Here is a 12,590-nt window from a genome sequence, read left to right on the forward strand (position 1 = left end):
CCTTATTATTTTCTTTTGCCTTTTTAAATTCAGTTGGGGTAATTTCTATAACATCATCGGAATTCTCGTCGGAATCCGATTCATCGGAGAATTGGTAATCCTCCCAATATTTTGCTTCCTTGGCGGAAACACCATTGACCATAATTAACCTTGGTCGGTTGGTTGAGAATTTTCTTTTACTTAACCGTTTTATTATTTCCCCCACCGGTTCTATTTCTTCATCCGGTTCCGATTCTTCTTCCGGTTCCGATTCTTCTTCCGGTTCCGACTCTTCTTCCGTTTCCTCTTCGGGAACTTGTGAATCAGTCCACGAATCATTCCAATTTACATTTGACTCTTCATTATTATTAGGTGAGTCAATGGGACTTGTTCTAGAGGTAGACATCTATCACATAATATCAAACACGTTAAGAGATTAATATATCACATAATATTCATATGTTAAAAATATATAGTTTCCAACAAAAATGTTAAGCAATCATTTTTAAAGAAAACATGGTCGAAGTCCAGACTCACTAATGCATCCTAACAAACTCGATAAGACACACTAATGCAAATTTTCTGGTTCTCTAAGACCAACGCTCGGATACCAACTGAAATGTCCCGTTCTTATTGATTAAAAACGTTCCATATTAATTGATTTCGTTGCGAGGTTTTGACCTCTATATGAGACGTTTTTCAAAGACTGCATTCATTTTTAAAATAAACCATAACCTTTATTTCATAAATAAAGTTTTAAAAAGCTTTACGTAGATTATCAAATAATGATAATCTAAAATATCCTGTTTACACACGACCATTACATAATGGTTTACAATACAAATATGTTACATCGAAATCAGTTTCTTGAATGCAGCTTTTACACAATATCATACAAACATGGACTCCAAATCTTGTCCTTATTTTAATATGCAACAGCGGAAGCTCTTAGTATTCACCTGAGAATAAACATGCTTTAAATGTCAACAAAAATATTGGTGAGTTATAGGTTTAACCTATATATATCAAATCGTAACAATAGACCACAAGATTTCATATTTCAATACACATCCCATACATAGAGATAAAAATCATTCATATGGTGAACACCTAGTAACCGACATTAACAAGATGCATATATATAAGAATATCCCCATCATTCCGGGACACCCTTCGGATATGATATAAATTTCGAAGTACTAAAGCATCCGGTACTTTGGATGGGGTTTGTTAGGCCCAATAGATCTATCTTTAGGATTCGCGTCAATTAGGGTGTCTGTTCCCTAATTCTTAGATTACCAGACTTAATAAAAAGGGGCATATTCGATTTCGATAATTCAACCATAGAATGTAGTTTCACGTACTTGTGTCTATTTTGTAAATCATTTATAAAACCTGCATGTATTCTCATCCCAAAAATATTAGATTTTAAAAGTGGGACTATAACTCACTTTCACAGATTTTTACTTCGTCGGGAAGTAAGACTTGGCCACTGGTTGATTCACGAACCTATAACAATATATACAAATATATCAAAGTATGTTTAAAATATATTTATAACACTTTTAATATATTTTGATGTTTTAAGTTTATTGAGTCAGCTGTCCTCGTTAGTAACCTACAACTAGTTGTCCACAGTTAGATGTACAGAAATAAATCGATAAATATTATCTTGAATCAATCCATGACCCAGTGTATACGTATCTCAGTATTGATCACAACTCAAACTATATATATTTTGGAATCAACCTCAACCCTGTATAGCTAACTCCAACATTCACATATAGAGTGTCTATGGTTGTTTCGAAATATATATAGATGTGTCGACATGATAGGTCGAAACATTGTATACGTGTCTATGGTATCTCAAGATTACATAATATACAATACAAGTTGATTAAGTTATGGTTGGAATATATTTGTTACCAATTTTCACGTAGCTAAAATGAGAAAAATTATCCAATCTTGTTTTACCCATAACTTCTTCATTTTAAATCCGTTTTGAGTGAATCAAATTGCTATGGTTTCATATTGAACTCTATTTTATGAATCTAAACAGAAAAGTATAGGTTTGTAGTCGGAAAAATAAGTTACAAGTCATTTTTGTAAAGGGAGTCATTTCAGTCGAAAGAACGACGTCTAGATAACCATTTTAGAAAACATACTTCCACTTTGAGTTTAACCATAATTTTTGGATATAGTTTCATGTTCATAATAAAAATTATTTTCTCAGAATAACAACTTTTAAATCAAAGTTTATCATAGTTTTTAATTAACTAACCCAAAACAGCCCGCGGTGTTACTACGACGGCGTAAATCCGGTTTTACGGTGTTTTTCGTGTTTCCAGGTTTTAAATCATTAAGTTAGCATATCATATAGATATAGAACATGTGTGTAGTTAATTTTAAAAGTCAAGTTAGAAGGATTAACTTTTGTTTGCGAACAAGTTTAGAATTAACTAAACTATGTTCTAGTGATTACGAGTTTAAACCTTCGAATAAGATAGTTTTATATATATGAATCGAATGATGTTATGAACATCATTACTACCTCAAGTTTAGTAGGTAAACCTACTGGAAGTGACAAGAAATGATCTAGCTTCAAAGGATCTTGGATGGCTTGAAAGTTCTTGAAGTAGGATCATGACACAAAAACAAGTTCAAGTAAGATTTTTACTCGAATTAAGATAGTTTATAGTTATAGAAATTGAATCAAAGTTTGAATATGAATATTACCTTGAATAAGAAAGATAACCTACTGTATATAACAAAGGTTTCTTGATCTTAGATGATTACTTGAAATGGATTAGAAAGCTTGGAAGTAAATTAGTAAACTTGAAGGGATTTTTGAAGTGTTCTTGAAGTGTTCTTCCTATGATGATTATAGCTTGATTCTTGAAATGATTTTTGATGAAGATGATGATTAACTACTGGAAAAATACGTTCATAATAGTGTGTGTGTGTGTGTTGAGAGAGAATTAGAAAGAGAATTGGAAGTGAAATGGAGTGAATGATGAGTGGTAATTGGTGAGTGGTGAGTGGGGTTAAAAGGAGTTCTAGTTAGTTGACTAGCTCATGGTAGAAGTTAAAATTGATTAGTCATACATGACATAATCAAGAGTGGAATCCCATGCTAGTTCCTATTGGTATATACTCATAGTAAGTACGTTTTGAAGCTGTGTATAATACGGGTAAGAATACGACTAGAATTCTTGATGAAAGAAAAGAATGGAAAAGTAACTGTAACCATTTTCGTTAAGTATGAGTGTTTTGATATATGTCTTGAAGTCTTCCAAAAGTATTTTAATACATCTAAATACACTACATGTATATACATTTTAACTGAGTCGTTAAGTCATCGTTAGTCGTTACATGTAAGTGTTGTTTTGAAACTTTTAAGTTAACGATCTCAATTAATATTGTTAACCCATTGTTTATTATATCTAATGAGATGTTAAATTATTATATTATCATGATATTATGATATATTAATATATCTTAATATGATATATATACATTTAAATGTCGTTACAACGACAATCGTTACATATATGTCTCGTTTCGAAATCCTTAAGTTAGTAGTCTTGTTTATATGTATATAACTCATTGTTAATATACTTATGGAGATACTTACTTATCATAATCTCATGTTAACCATATGTATATCCATATATATATCGTCATGTCATTTTTACAAGTTTTAACGTTCGTGAATTGCCGGTCAACTTGGGTGGTCAATTGTCTATATGAAACATATTTCAATTAATCAAGTCTTAACAAGTTTGATTGCTTAACATGTTGGAAACATTTAATCATGTAAATATCAATCTCAATTAATATATATAAACATGGAAAAGTTCGGGTCACTACATGACAGTCATTATCTCAGTGATAGATGACTCAGCACATGATTCCACAATTTGGTTCACTTTAGCTTTTCCCTTAAGGAGAGCTTTCTTTTTGGAACCAGTACCATAATCATGGTAAACTTCTTTGCCTTTGTTGTTCGATGAGCCAGTGTGGGAAGTTACTGACCCGTCAGCTGATGCTGGACGATTCGTGTGAATCTTGATTGCTGCATTTGACTTGCCAGTATTGCGTTTTGCTGGCTTGTCAGTAGCTACTGGTTGACCAGTACAATTTTCATCTGCTGGCTCAGCATTGGTGGATTTTGAACATGAAGGGGAATCAATTGTTTTTGACTTTCATTGGTTGTTTTCAGTGATTTCCCATTTAATGCGTCTTTCCTTTGGAGTCATATAGTAAATGCTTGATGGATCAGTAGTTTCATCAATTGAAGTACTGATTTGCTTGGCTTTTACTTCATCCTCCAAAATTTCTTTCATGGACGGTGGTGGGGTCACTGTAGGTCTGACAAACTTATTTGCTAAGACCTTTTTACCCTTAACTATCTTGCAAAAGTATTTGGCAAGACAGCTTCAGGATCATTTTCGAGAATGGGGTCCATGTAAGTAACTTCTGCAAGAGGAGTAGCAGCAGCATAGTCACCAGCAAAGAATGCTTCCACTTGGGCAGGTACCTGCTCATTTACACACTTAGCTGTGCGTTGAGCAGATGTATACCATGAAGCAACAACCTTCTTGAGGTCGTTTAGCTGGTTCTTAACATCTGCTGCCTCAACATGAAGAGACTTTAAAGCAAAATTTTATTTTTCAAGTTTTGAAATTTCATCCTTCAAGATCTTAATTTCATCAGTTTTGCTTTTAAGTTTATCATTTAAAGATTTGTTATCATTTTTTAAAACTTCTTCACGTTTACTGCCTCTACATAAATCAACTCTTAGGTAGTCAAACATTTCAGCTTTTTCATCATCAGTATAAGTTCGAAAATTATCAACCTTATACAGCATTTCAGATTTCCATTGAGGTGAATCCTTTTTCCGATCAGCTTCCCTCATATCATCCACAAACGTACTACCATTATCATCCTCATCAGACTCCTCGACCTCCTTGGCCATCAAACACAGCTTTTTACCAGAAGCATAACCATCATCATCATCATCAGTATTGTAGCGACCCGAACCTTTCCATGTTTATATATATTAATTGAGATTGATATTTACATGATTAAATGTTTCTAACATGTTAAGCAATCAAACTTGTTAAGACTTGATTAATTGAAATATGTTTCATATAGACAATTGACCACCCAAGTTGACCGGAGATTCACGAACGTTAAAACTTGTAAAAACGACATGACGATATATATATGGATATACATATGGTTAACATGAGATTATGATAAGTAAGTATCTCCATAAGTATATTAACAATGAGTTATATACATATAAACAAGACTACTAACTTAGGGATTTCGAAACGAGACATATATGTAACGATTATCGTTGTAACGACATTTAAATGTATATATATCATATTAAGATATATTAATATATCATAATATCATGATAATATAATAATTTAACATCTCATTAGATATAATAAACAATGGGTTAACAACATTAATTGAGATCGTTAACTTAAAGGTTTCAAAACAACACTTACATGTAACGACTAACGATGACTTAACGACTCAGTTAAAATGTATATACATGTAGTGTATTTAGATGTATTAAAATACTTTTCGAAGACTTCAAGACATATATCAAAACACTCATACTTAACAAAAATGGTTACAGTTACTTTCCCATTCTTTTCTTTCATCAAGAATTCTAGTCGTATTCTTACCCGTATTATACACAACTTCAAAACGTACTTACTATGGGTATATACCAATAGGAACTAGCATGGGATTCCACTCTTGATTATGTCATGTATTACTAATCAATTTTAACTTCTACCATGAGCTAGTCAACTAACTAGAACTCCTTTTAACCCCACTCACCAATTACCACTCATCATTCACTCCATTTCACTTCCAATTCTCTTTCTAATTCTCTCTCAACACACACACACACTATTATGAACGTATTTTTCCAGTAGTTAATCATCATCTTCATCAAAAATCACTTCAAGAATTAAGTTATAATCATCATAGGAAGAACACTTCAAAAATCCCTTCAAGTTTACTAATTTACTTCCAAGCTTTCTAATCCATTCCAAGTAATCATCTAAGATCAAGAAACCTTTATTATATACAGTAGGTTATCTTTCTTATTCAAGGTAATATTCATATTCAAACTTTGATTCAATTTCTATAACAATAAACTATCTTAATTCGAGTAAAAATCTTACTTGAACTTGTTTTTGTGTCATGATCCTACTTCAAGAACTTTCAAGCCATCCAAGATCCTTTGAAGCTAGATCATTTCTTGTCACTTCCAGTAGGTTTACCTACTAAACTTGAGGTAGTAATGATGTTCATAACATCATTCGATTCATATATATAAAACTATCTTATTCGAAGGTTTAAACTCGTAATCACTAGAACATAGTTTAGTTAATTCTAAACTTGTTCGCAAACAAAAGTTAATCCTTCTAACTTGACTTTTAAAATTAACTAAACACATGTTCTATATCTATATGATATGCTAACTTAATGATTTAAAACCTGGAAACACGAAAAACACCGTAAAACCGGATTTACGCCGTCGTGGTAACATCGCGGGCTGTTTTGGGTTAGTTAATTAAAAACTATGATAAACTTTGATTTAAAAGTTGTTATTCTGAGAAAATGATTTTTATTATGAACATGAAACTATATCCAAAAATTATGGTTAAACTCAAAGTGGAAGTATGTTTTCTAAAATGGTCATCTAGACGTCGTTCTTTCGACTGAAATGACTACCTTTACAAAAATGACTTGTAACTTATTTTTCCGACTATAAACCTATACTTTTTCTGTTTAGATTCATAAAATAGAGTTCAATATGAAACCATAGCAATTTGATTCACTCAAAACGGATTTAAAATGAAGAAGTTATGGGTAAAACAAGATTGGATAATTTTTCTCATTTTAGCTACGTGAAAATTGGTAACAAATCTATTCCAACCATAACTTAATCAACTTGTATTGTATATTATGTAATCTTGAGATACCATAGACACGTATACAATGTTTCGACCTATCATGTCGACACATCTATATATATTTCGGAACAACCATAGACACTCTATATGTGAATGTTGGAGTTAGCTATACAGGGTTGAGGTTGATTCCAAAATATATATAGTTTGAGTTGTGATCAATACTGAGATACGTATACACTGGGTTGTGGATTGATTCAAGATAATATTTATCGATTTATTTCTGTACATCTAACTGTGGACAACTAGTTGTAGGATACTAACGAGGACAGCTGACTTAATAAACTTAAAACATCAAAATATATTAAAAGTGTTGTAAATATATTTTGAACATACTTTAATATATATGTATATATTGTTATAGGTTCGTGAATCAACAGTGGCCAAGTCTTACTTCTCGACGAAGTAAAAATCTGTGAAAGTGAGTTATAGTCCCACTTTTAAAATCTAATATTTTTGGAATGAGAATACATGCAGGTTTTATAAATGATTTACAAAATAGACACAAGTATGTGAAACTACATTCTATGGTTGAATTATCGAAATCGAATATGCCCCTTTTTATTAAGTCTGGTAATCTAAGAATTAGGGAACAGACACCCTAATTGACGCGAATCCTAAAGATAGATCTATTGGGCCTAACAAACCCCATCCAAAGTACCAGATGCTTTAGTACTTCGAAATTTATATCATATCCGAAGGGTGTCCCGGAATGATGGGGATATTCTTATATATGCATCTTATTAATGTCGGTTACCATGTGTTCACCATATGAATGATTTTTATCTCTATGTATGGGATGTGTATTGAAATATGAAATCTTGTGGTCTATTATTATGATTTGATACATATAGGTTAAACCTATAACTCACCAACATTTTTGTTGACGTTTTAAGCATGTTTATTCTCAGGTGATTATTAAGAGCTTCCGCTGTCGCATACTTAAATAAGGATGAGATTTGGAGTCCATGCTTGTCTGATATTGTGTAAAAACTGCATTCAAGAAACTTATTTTGTTGTAACATATTTGTATTGTAAACCATTATGTAATGGTCGTGTGTAAACAGGATATTTTAGATTATCATTATTTGATAATCTACGTAAAGCTTTTTAAAACCTTTATCTATGAAATAAAGGTTATGGTTTGTTTTAAAAATGAATGCAGTCTTTGAAAAACGTCTCATATAGAGGTCAAAACCTCGCAACGAAATCAATTAATATGGAACGTTTTTAATCAATAAGAACGGGACATTTCAGTTGGTATCAGAGCGTTGGTCTTAGAGAACCAGAATTTTGCCTTAGTGTGTCTTATCGAGTTTGTTAGGATGCATTAGTGAGTCTGGACTTCGACCGTGTTTACTTGAAAAATGATTGCTTAACAAATTTTGTTGGAAACTATATATTTTTAACATGTGAATATTATGTGATATATTAATCTCTTAACGCGTTTGATATTATGTGATAGATGTCTACCTCTAGAACAAGTCCCATTGACTCACCTAATAATAATGAAGAGTTAAATGTAAATTGGAATGATTCGTGGACTGATTCACAAGTTCCCGAAGAGGAACCGGAAGAAGAGTCGGAACCGGAAGAAGAATCGGAACCGGAAGAAGAATCGGAACCGGATGAAGAAATAGAACCGGTGGGGGAAATAATAAAACGGTTAAGTAAAAGAAAATCCTCAACCAACCAACCAAGGTTAATTATGGTCAATGGTGTTTCCGCCAAGGAAGCAAAATATTGGGAGGATTACCAATTCTCCGATGAATCGGATTCCGACGAGAATTCCGATGATGTTATAGAAATTACCCCAACTGAATTTAAAAAGGCAAAAGAAAATAATAAGGGAAAGGGCATAAAAATAGAGAAATCTAATTCCAACCCCGATGAACTTTATATGTATCGTCAACCCCCGAAGTCCTTAAGTTGTAATAATGACCCGGGAACCTCTAAACCACCAGGTTTTTCTAAACCAATGTGGAAAACGACGGCTCGTATTAGGGGAACATCATATATCCCTAGAAACTTGGCAAAATGAACCAAAACCGAAGAAGAAGAAACAAGTGAGTCGGAATAAGATAGTTGTATTCGTGTGGTGTAATATATGTAATATAGTGTGCTTATGCTTTATGATATATGTAAAAATTGATTGTATTAATAAGTATTTTTTTTTATGAATCTAACTCTTGTCTATTTTACAGTATAAAAACACAAAATGGATAGACAACCCAATATTTTAAGAGACCTACCCGGAGACATGATTGATGAAATCTTGTCTAGAGTCGGTCAGAATTCTTCGGCACAACTATTTAAGGCGAGATCAGTTTGTAAGACATTCGAAGAACGTTCCAAGAATGCCTTGGTTTATAAAAGGCTTTCGTTCGAAAGATGGGGGATATCACATTGGGAAATCCATAAGTTACGATGTGTTTACTTTGACGCATATATTGCGGGGAACCCAAATGCTATTTTACGCAATGGGTTAAGAAATTATTTTGACTCAATATATCCGAATATTGGACTTCGTGATTTAGAAAAAGCGGCTAACATGCAACATAAAGAAGCATGTTATGCTTACGGATTAGTAATGTTCGCTTCTCACCAAAGTGAGAACAAGAAGATCGGGCTACAACTATTAAACAAAACGTTCCCACAAGTGACAGAGTCGGTAATTAGGGTAAGAAACGAGGTTTTTAGATTGTTACGGGACTGTTGGACATTACGTAACCCTCGTCCCTTTGATGACGTTACAACACGCTGTCTTATCAACGGCCATAACGGTTATGTTCCACAAGACCAAGGATGAGAAGTAATCCTAGTAAAACCAGAATGCATGACTTGTTTCTGGACGTATGAATTACGTGTCTTTATTGCCTTTGCTGAACGACTTGTGTACTAGCTAGAATTATCTTCACAACCATCTTGTATCAAATTTATTGTGTGCTATATTTCATGCTATTTGTAAAATAAGCGGTATTGTAAGTTTATAAAATATTGTGTAAAAGTTTGAACGCGAAATATTATTATAATCAGTTTTTCATATAGAATTGTAGTAGTTGAATTGTATATTAGCTACTAAGTATGAACTTAACGGGTAGGTACTACCCGAATTTAACTTATAAAACGCTAATATGAAGAAAAAGCTTTTATAAATGAGTTCATATTATGCTAGGAAATACTATTAACTACTCTTAATATTCTGTATAATTAACTTGTTCCATTTGACTATTTTGAAGGAAATGGCACCGACTACTCGACACACCGTGAATATGAATGAAGAGGAATTCCGTACTTTTCTAGCTTCAAACATAGCCGCAGTACAGGCTGCACAACATACCAACAATAACCTTGGATCTAGCAGTACAGGAAATCGTGTAGGATGCACCTACAAAGAATTCACTGCCTGCAAACCTTTGGAATTTGATGGAACCTAAGGACCGATCGAATTGAAACGGTGGACCGAGAAGGTCGAATCGGTGTTTGCCATAAGTAAGTGTACTGAAGAGGACAAAGTGAAGTACGCTACGCATACCTTCACAGGTTCTGCGTTAACATGGTGGAATACCTATCTAGAGCAAGTGGGACAAGACGAAGCGTACGCACTACCGTGGTTAGCATTCAAGCACTTGATGAACGAGAAGTACCGTCCTAGAACCGAGGTCAATAAGCTCAATACAGAACTTAGAGGGTTACGAACCCAAGGATTTGATATTACCACGTACGAAAGACGATTCACAAAATTGTGCCTATTGTGTCCGGGAGCATTCGAAGATGAGGAATAGAAAATCGACGCGTTTGTGAAAGGATTACCGGAAAGAATCCAAGAAGATATAAGTTCACACGAGCCCGCCTCCATACAACAGGCATATAGAATGGCTCACAAACTAGTGAACCAGATTGAAGAAAGAATTAAAGAACAGACTGCTGAAGAGGCCAATGTGAAGCAAGTCAAAAGAAAGTGGGAGGAAAACGGTGATAAGAATCACCAATACAACAACAACAACAATTACAACAATAATCGCAACAATTATCCCAACAATCGCAACATCAATTGCAACTACAACAAACGGCCCAACAACAACAACAACAACAACAACAGCAACTACAACAATCATCCCAACAACAATAATAACCGCAACAACAACAACAACAATCAGAAGCAGCTATGCCAAAGGTGTGAAAAGTATCACTCGGGGTTCTGCACCAAATTTTGCAACAAGTGTAAAAGAAATGGTCATAGCGCGGCGAAGTGTGAGGTCTACGGACCAGGGGTTAATAGAACGAAAGGAACAAATGGTGTCGGAACGAGTAATGGCGGAGCAAGTAGTGTCGGAGCAAGTTATGCCAATGTAGTTTGTTATAAATGTGGAAAACCGGGCTACATTATTAGAAATTGCCCGAACCAGGAGAACACGAATGGAGAAGGCCGCGGAAGAGTTTTCAATATTAATGCGGCAGAGGCACAGGAAGACCCGGAGCTTGTTACGGGTACGTTTCTTATTGATAATAAATCTGCTTATGTTTTATTTGATTCGGGTGCGGATAGAAGCTATATGAGTAGAGATTTTTATGCTAAATTAAGTTGTCCATTGACGCCTTTGGATAGTAAATTTTTACTCGAATTAGCAAATGGTAAATTAATTTCAGCAGATAATATATGTCGGAATCGAGAAATTAAACTGGTTAGCGAAACATTTAAGATTGACTTGATACCAGTAGAGTTAGGGAGTTTTGATGTGATAATCGGTATGGACTGGTTGAAAGAAGTGAAAGCAGAGATCGTTTGTTACAAAAATGCAATTTGCATTATACGAGAAAAAGGAAAACCCTTAATGGTGTACGGAGAAAAGGGCAACACGAAGCTAGATCTTATTAGTAATTTGAAGGCACAAAAACTAATAAGAAAAGGTTGCTATGCTGTTCTAGCACACGTCGAGAAAGTACAAACTGAAGAAAAGAGCATCAATGATGTTCCCGTAGCAAAAGAATTTCCCGATGTATTTCCGAAAGAATTACCGGCATTACCCCCACATCGATCCGTTGAATTTCAAATAGATCTTGTACCAGGAGCTGCACCAATAGCTCGTGCTCCTTACAGACTCGCACCCAGCGAGATGAAAGAACTGCAAAGCCAATTACAAGAACTTATAGAGAATGGTTTCATTCGACCAAGCACATCACCGTGGGGAGCTCCTGTTTTGTTTGTCAAGAAGAAAGATGGTACATTCAGGTTGTGTATCGACTACCGAGAGTTGAACAAACTTACCATCAAGAACCGCTACCCATTACCGAGAATCGATGACTTATTTGATCAACTACAAGGCTTGTCTGTTTATTCAAAGATTGACTTACGTTCCGGGTATCATCAAATGCGGGTGAAAGAAGATGATATTCCAAAGACTGCTTTCAGAACACGTTACGGCCATTACGAGTTTATGGTCATGCCATTTGGTTTAACTAATGCACCAGCTGTGTTCATGGACCTTATGAACCGAGTGTGTGGACCATACCTTGACAAGTTTGTCATTGTTTTCATTGATGACATACTTATTTACTCAAAGAATGACCAAGAACACGGTGAACATTTGAGAAAGGTGTTAG

The sequence above is a fragment of the Rutidosis leptorrhynchoides genome, chromosome 3 (genome assembly GCF_046630445.1).
Source record: "Rutidosis leptorrhynchoides isolate AG116_Rl617_1_P2 chromosome 3, CSIRO_AGI_Rlap_v1, whole genome shotgun sequence".
NCBI lineage: Eukaryota > Viridiplantae > Streptophyta > Magnoliopsida > Asterales > Asteraceae > Rutidosis > Rutidosis leptorrhynchoides.